The sequence below is a fragment of the Callithrix jacchus genome, chromosome 19 (assembly GCF_049354715.1).
Source record: "Callithrix jacchus isolate 240 chromosome 19, calJac240_pri, whole genome shotgun sequence".
Lineage (NCBI taxonomy): Eukaryota > Metazoa > Chordata > Mammalia > Primates > Cebidae > Callithrix > Callithrix jacchus.
Genome location: NC_133520.1, coordinates 15,477,683 through 15,484,875, shown reverse-complemented (window position 1 = coordinate 15,484,875; position 7,193 = coordinate 15,477,683). Strand labels below are relative to the sequence as shown.

At 43.9% G+C, this 7,193-nt stretch overlaps 1 long non-coding RNA gene across 1 annotated transcript; it reads right to left on the bottom strand.

Annotated features, from left to right (window-relative positions):
- Positions 1-301: 301 nt before the first annotated feature.
- LOC144580320 (uncharacterized) lies at positions 302-5,284 on the bottom strand. Its single transcript, XR_013529613.1, has 3 exons — positions 5,189-5,284; positions 2,770-3,019; positions 302-861 (listed from the first exon to the last, which is right to left on the bottom strand). It is a non-coding gene; the product is annotated as an uncharacterized LOC144580320 (long non-coding RNA).
- Between the last annotated feature and the right edge of the window lie 1,909 nt (positions 5,285-7,193).

The window sequence follows — 7,193 nt, the reverse complement described above, 5'->3', positions numbered from 1 at the left end:
ATGTTCCTTCTCTAGTGCAGTCCTCCCAAAGGCCAGAAGTACTAAATGTCATTTTCTTCCATGTCCAATTCAGGCTTGAATCTAAGGGCTTAGCTTTTCTTTTCTTTTTTTTTTTTTAATTTTTTATTGGATTTTGGGTTTTGGGGTACATGAGCAGAGCATGCAAGACAGTTGCGTAGGTACGCACATGGCAGTGTGCTTTGCTTTGCTTCTCCCCTTCACCCACATTTGGCATTTCTCCCCAGGCTATCCCTCCCCACCTCCCCTCCCACTGGCCCTCCCCTTTTCCCCCCAATCTACTACCTATTCTTTCTCCCATGGCAAAACCTAAAAGCAGCATGTGAAAGAGAGCTTGCTACATAGGACTGTACTTTAAGGAATTCTCATCAAATCAACTTCATGAATTTAGCTTTGTACATTCATTAAAAAATAACACAGCCAGCTGTTTTGATCTGCTAGAGTGCTTAGTTGTAGATGTGCCTCTATTTAGGAAAATTTGGCATATAAGACTCCATAGTGACAAACAGATATATTTAAGGGTGAATAATTACATATTATAGAAGGGTGTTTTTAATATTCTTTTTAAGTGTTCTCCAAAAGTGTTTCTTTTTCATTAATTATTTGTCAAAGAGACTGGAGTGGAAAGAGGAAGGCAGAAAAAATTCACGGTAAAGAAAGAACGATCCAGAATGTCTCTAAATAAAAACGAGAGTCGCTGGAAACGGGATCATGTTTACCCAAAGAAATCGTGTTATCTACAACTTTTCAGGAACATGACTATTGCACAAAGAGAAGTACACCTGAAGCTTCTTGATGTTGAATCGGAGGTTACAACATAGACTCAAAGGGCTGGATTTGTGCCTGTTAAGTGAAAAACAGCACGAGATGTGAATCAGTCGATATCCCTCTAGTGCTGAAAGCTGCCTTCTGAGTCCCAGCCTGGCTCTCCTGGTCCAGAGATCTGTTTCATGGGAACCTGAAAACCTGCCAAATCCATCACCCGTGATGAGCAGGTGAGCTTGAGGGGCCCCTGATTTATGTCAAACCATCCTAGGGGCAGAACTGCCTTACAAAAGGACTGTCAGAACTGATCAATGAATAAATGAAGTCACTGACCAGGGGACAGCTCACGCTCTTCATTTTTAAGGATTTTGTAATGAGAAAATCACTAAGATCCGTGTCAGGATGTGATAATATTAGCATAAAGCCCCTCCTTTGTACTGTTCTTGGGGCTCGGGAGGGGGAAGGAGGGACAGGTGTAAGGCAAGAGACTTTGGACTGACTGTATCTTCCAAGGTGAGTATATGGGGTGTGTACTGAGTAGGGCAGGTTTGAGATGCTGCTCAGGGACTTTCTGAAGCGGCGAGGCCCTGATCTGCATGGGAAAAAACAGACATGTTGCACAGACACTCATTTGTCAACTTCCTCTGTGACTGGCCTCAAAATGGCTGTGTAAATAACTCAGCCAGGGAGGATGGCAGAGCAAAGCGCTGGCAGTTATTGTGCTATGAAATATGCATTAATTGCATTAAACATTCAGTCCGAAACTCAGCGGTGAGGCCCTTTTTGTCAGTTTTTATAGTGCACAGACAGACAGACCAGGATGCGGATGGCAATGGCCTTCTGTGTAGACCCCGATGCTGTAACACCCTGAGCTGCTCCTCAGATGTTCCAGGCGTGGCCTGTGGCTTCCCACGCAGCAGCATGGTGCTAATGAGGCCAGGGTCACTAGCTCTCACTCCCTGGGAGCCCCCACCTCTGCTCCGTTCCCCAGACACCGCCGACCGTGTCTTGAATCTCAGCCAGTCATCACTCGCACGTGTCACTGGTCACAGAGGGGCTGGGTGTGAAGATGGAGGGCCTGGCAGAGTCAGTCCCCACTGGTAAAAAACAGCCTTTCCTCTTAACAAGGCAGTTCTCCCTTGAATTTGATTACTGCATTTGAAAACCCAAGGTGTGCTTCATAAGAGGAAGAAATCATGTCAAGGGATAAGAGCCAAATGTATAAGGATGACTTTGAAGGGAGATAATGGAGAGAGACAGAGGGAAAGGAGGGAAGGAGAGAGAGGGTGTTTAATATGTAGGGGGATGTGCTGGGCCCAGCGCAGTGCCTTATGCCTGTAATCCTAGCACTTTGGAGACTGAAGCAGGAGGATCACTAGAGCCCAGGAGTTCAAGACTAACCTGGGGAACGTAGTGAGACCCCATCTCTACAAAAAATTTTTTTTAATTAACTGGGTATGATGGTACATGCCTGTAGTCCCAGCTACTGAGGAGGCTGAGGCAAGAGTATTGCTTGAACCTAGGAGTTTGAGGCTACAGTGAGCTTTGATTGCACCACTGCGGTCCAGCCTGGATGACAGAGTGAGACTATCTCAAAAAAAAATTAAAAATTAAAAATTAAAATAAATGTGTATACGTGCTGGAAGAGTTGCGCATTAAGACGTGGAGTGCCTTTGATCTTTCTATTTCCACCAAGTTCAACACAGGAGTCTCACTCTGATATTCAAGGTCATCTTCAGTGACTCCCAGCCTAACTTTGCTAGGCTTGTGTCCATGGTTTCCCTGCCCTAAGCCATACTGTAGCCAAACTGGATGACATGTTTCCTGAATTTGCTTTTCTCTCTTTCTGCCTTTGATTATACTGTTCCTGCCATAGAGAGACAAGTCATCCTGGTTGCTGAGGACAGTTCTGGTTTTAGCACAGAAAGTGGAACACCTCAGGGAGCACTTCCGTGCTAAGCACTCCAGGTCAGTTGGTCACCTTACCGTTCCCTCTGCTTGAGTGGATGGCCTCTCTTTCTACCTCTGTGCCTGCGTAAATCTTTCAAAGTCCATTCTTCTCCATCACTCAGTTTATAATATTTTCACATTGATTTCTCTCCATCCACAAGCTTCTAATAAACATCCTCCATTTATGCTTCTCTCTCTATCCCAGCCTTCATTCAGCTAACATTTATGGAAAACGCATAGATACCACATCTTCTGCCAGGCACCCTGCCTGCAGGGAACTCACAGTCTGTGAAGAAACATGATAATTCAGTACTTGTCATACAGTGGAATAAATCTTTAAAAGAGTTATCCACAAATTAAGAGGAAAGTGAAAACTGTCGAAGAGAGATTGGAGATTTAGGACTTTGTGAGTGAACACATAATCAGAGCTAGCTAATCAAAGCAGTCCAGGGCCCCCTCACCATACTGACTGACTCAGAGAAGAACACATGACCAGCCAGCATGGCAGCACGATTTATTGGGTAAACATGATCCCCCGTTTCCAGAAAAATGGCTAAAAAGTGATGTAAAGTTCTAAAACTTCTGCAAATTCCTTGTAGATCTGAAGTCTTCATTATTTATATCTCCTCACTATCAACACTATAACTGGAAATTCTTTTGAATTCACTCATAGTTCTATTTGTGAAGAAAAAAATCCATGCTTTTTCTTAGTGCAACAATAATACACGGTAATTTTGGAAAATTTAGGATATTATATATGTTTATGGGTGTTTTCACGTGCATGTACTGTAGCATCACCCAGGGATTACCACTGTTCACATTTTGGTATATAATCTTCCAGATTTCATGTGGAAATGAAGATATAGATTTTAAACAAAATGAGATTTTACTAGACATACTGTTTTATAACCCAATATTAACAATAGACATCTCCACACATTTGCATGTGTGAATACAAACATCATTTTAAATAACTGCATATACTTTATCTTATGGTGTTTTTCATTTATTTAGCCATTATTGAACAAGTAGATCAAGTCTCATTTTTTACAATTACAAATAAGACGGCAATATATATCCTTAAAAATTCATACAGTATTTGAAAGTCCTTTGTAAAGTGTTCCAAGCAAGTAAGTTCATCATGCTAATTTCTCTCTGGAATCCCATCTGAGTCTGCCTGGGGACTGGAGCCAGGAGTCTCTCTAGTTTGTTTTTGAGCTAGTGTAGAAACAATCTCCTCAGTTGCTTCCTCTCATGATTTTCTGAATGGGCATGACTCTCCATTGTCCTGAGAAAATGTCCTTGTCAAAATGTATTTGTCCTAAGGATGTTAGAGACGGGGGTAACATACCTACCAACCCTCTGTTATGAGAAATCCCTATCTTGAGGTCACCAGGCTAGAAGTGTTTTCACAAAATACAGCCTGGAAAAGTGTATTCCTCCTCCCACCCTGTCCAGCACCTTCAGCAGATCCTCATGGACTGAGAAAACCCTGCAGGTATAAGCCCAGCAATTTAGCTCGGCTTGGAAGGGCCCCACAAACTGGTTAGTAAACAAAAGTGATTTTCCTTAATCAGGGCTGGTCACACATGAGAGCCCTAATTGTCCGCGTTCCACCTGCTACTTCCTAATCCTCCTCATCCCCCTTGCCCCACCCTCTAGGGACCTTGGCCTGGCCCTTCCCAACTCCCCGTTCCCCACCTGTTGCTGTGATTTCTTTGGTGGTGGGCAGGGGAAAGAACCTCCCTGAAACCAAATATTGGCCAGGGGCAGAGCCAGCCTCACTCCCTCCTCACCCTGGGAAAGCTGGCTCTGCACTGGGAAGTCCTCACTACTGGAATTACCTGGGGCACCTTTCCAGGCACCACTTTCTAGCCATAACTAAGAGTCCTCTTCCCAGCACCATCTAAAGGAAGAAGACCCTGACTTACGGAGACCAGCCCAATTTCAGCCTCGAAGCATGTAGGGTTGCTGCATATTAGATTTTGCATGCATTGCCCTGGCTTTTCCTTCCAAGCAGTCCAGTCTGCTTACTATTCCCTGTACACACACTACTTATTCCTGTTTCATGTCTCTGCTGATGCTGGTGCCTTGCCTCAAATACACTGTGATATTTATAAATCTTGCTTCACTTAGCATTTCAAAAGTCCTCTCTGTCTATGATCTCACACATTTGGATCATATCATGATCCTCACAGCAACCTGGGGAGCTTTTGTTATTACTATTATTTAAATTATCATTCCCTGTTACATTTGCGGAATTGAGGCCCAGAGAGGCTCAATGACTTGTTCAAAGTCACATCAGTAGTTACAGAAAGAGCAGGAATTAGACCAAGGACTCTGTGTCTCCAGTCCTGCTGTTTCTTCACCACCACCCACTGTGTCCCTATCATCCCTAAAACACCTGGCTGGTGCCTGCGCCCATCTCAACCCCTGTGGTTGTTTTTGCCTGCACCTCTCCAGCATGTCCATCTCTGTTAGGTTATACGACTCCAATTTTTCCTTGAGGAGCCATCCCCTTGCCCTCAGGTCACATGATTTTGGCGAACCTACCTCATCGCTTGGCTTCGTGCATGAACACATAATAAGAGCTAGCCAATCAGTGCAGTCCAAGGCCCCCTGGCCATACTGATTGGCTCAGAGAAGAACACGTAACCAGACAGCACAGTGAGGTGCAATTGCAGGTCCTTTTGCTAGACTTGTCCGGAAAGAGACTCTTTCGGTTGCGATTTCTAAACCTGCAGAATGTAAGCATGGAGTTTCTGGGCCACCACATGGAGACGCCGTTCTGAGAATGAAGCTGACAGAAGAGTAAAGCAAAGAGGATGCAAGAGAACGAAATCCTGAAGACACCGCTCAATTCATTGGATTCCGCATTGCCTGAAGCCAATTTGAGCCAGTTCCCAATTTGAGCTGAATTTCTGTCACATGCTTCAAAAAAAAACAGAGCCTTAACTAATTCACCCCACCCCCTCCTTTTGGAAATTCTCCTTTTATTTCTTGCTTCATCTTCTCCTTGTATGGTGTACCTACCTGTTGCCCTGGATTAAAATGTCAACATTTCACGCTTGAGTCTTTTTCCTGCTTTGTTATAACCCTTTTGAGGACAGGAACTGTGCTAATTCTCTTCTTCTCTTTTATTTGTGCAGTGAAAGGAGCACAGACTTCGGAATCAGAACACCTGTAAGTCCTGCCTCTATCACAAGATGAATTGTCTTGAATGGATAACTTCAATTTCTTCTTAAAAACCATTTTTTAAAAATCTGTAAGGTAAGAATTTAGGCTGAGTACAGTGGCTCATGCCTATAATCCTAGCACTTTGGGAGGATCACTTGAAGTTAGGAGTTCATGACCAGCTTAGTCAACATGACAAAACCCCCTCTCTACTAAAAATACAAAAATAGCCAGACTTGGTGGTATGTGCCTGTAGTCCCAACTACTCGGGAGGCTGAGGCAGGAGAACCACTTGAATGTGGGAGGCGGAGGTTGCAGTGAGCCGGGATTGTGCCACTGTACTCCAGCCTGGGTGACAAAGCAAGACTCAGTTTCAACATCATCATCAACAACAACTTAAGACTTCGAGCAAAAAACCCTGCATTGCACATTCATTAGGACTATCAAATAAGGTAGCATATATGAAAGTCCTTTTCCAACGGTTAAAATGCTAGTTATTCCAATGTAAGGGATTACTTCAAACAGTGTCTGGCATTTATTAAGCACCCTAACACTGTCTGTTAAATTGAAAACAAATAAGGATAATTGTTAAATTCAGCTCTCGCGTGTTGCCATATATTTGCTTAAATCCTTTGCTTTAAGAGCAGGTTGTGGGCAAATTGGGAACAAGCATTTAGATGCCTCAGTGTTTTTTATTTATTTTTATTTTTATTTTTGCAAATTTGTGCCTAGAGTTCCTCATTATCACTTCCGTTTTCTTTTTTCTTTCTTTCTTTTTTTTTTTTTTTTGAGACGGAGTTTCACTGTTGTTACCCAGGCTGGAGTGCAATGGCGCAATCTCGGCCCACCGCAACCTCCGCCTTCTGGGTTCAAGCAATTCTCCTGCCTCAGCCTCCCGAGTAGCTGGGACTACAGGCGCGCACCACCATGCCCAGCTAATTTTTGTATTTTTAGTAGAGACGGGGTTTCACGTTGTTGACCAGGATGGTCTCGATCTGTTGACCTCGTGATCCACCCGCCTCGGCCTCCCAAAGTGCTGGGATTATAGGCGTGAACCACCGTGCCTGGCCTAACACTTCCATTTTCAATGAGACCACACACAATGCTGGCTTGAGCACCACCGTGTAGGAGCCGGTTTTGGAGAAGAGTTAGACTAGGGAGTGTCTGCCATCTTAGGCCATAATTGTTCACTCCAGCCTGCTAGTTTCAACCATTTACCAGCCCTTCCCAACAATAAAAAAGTACAAACAGAAATAAGATCAACTTAAGACAGTGCCCCCTGGAAG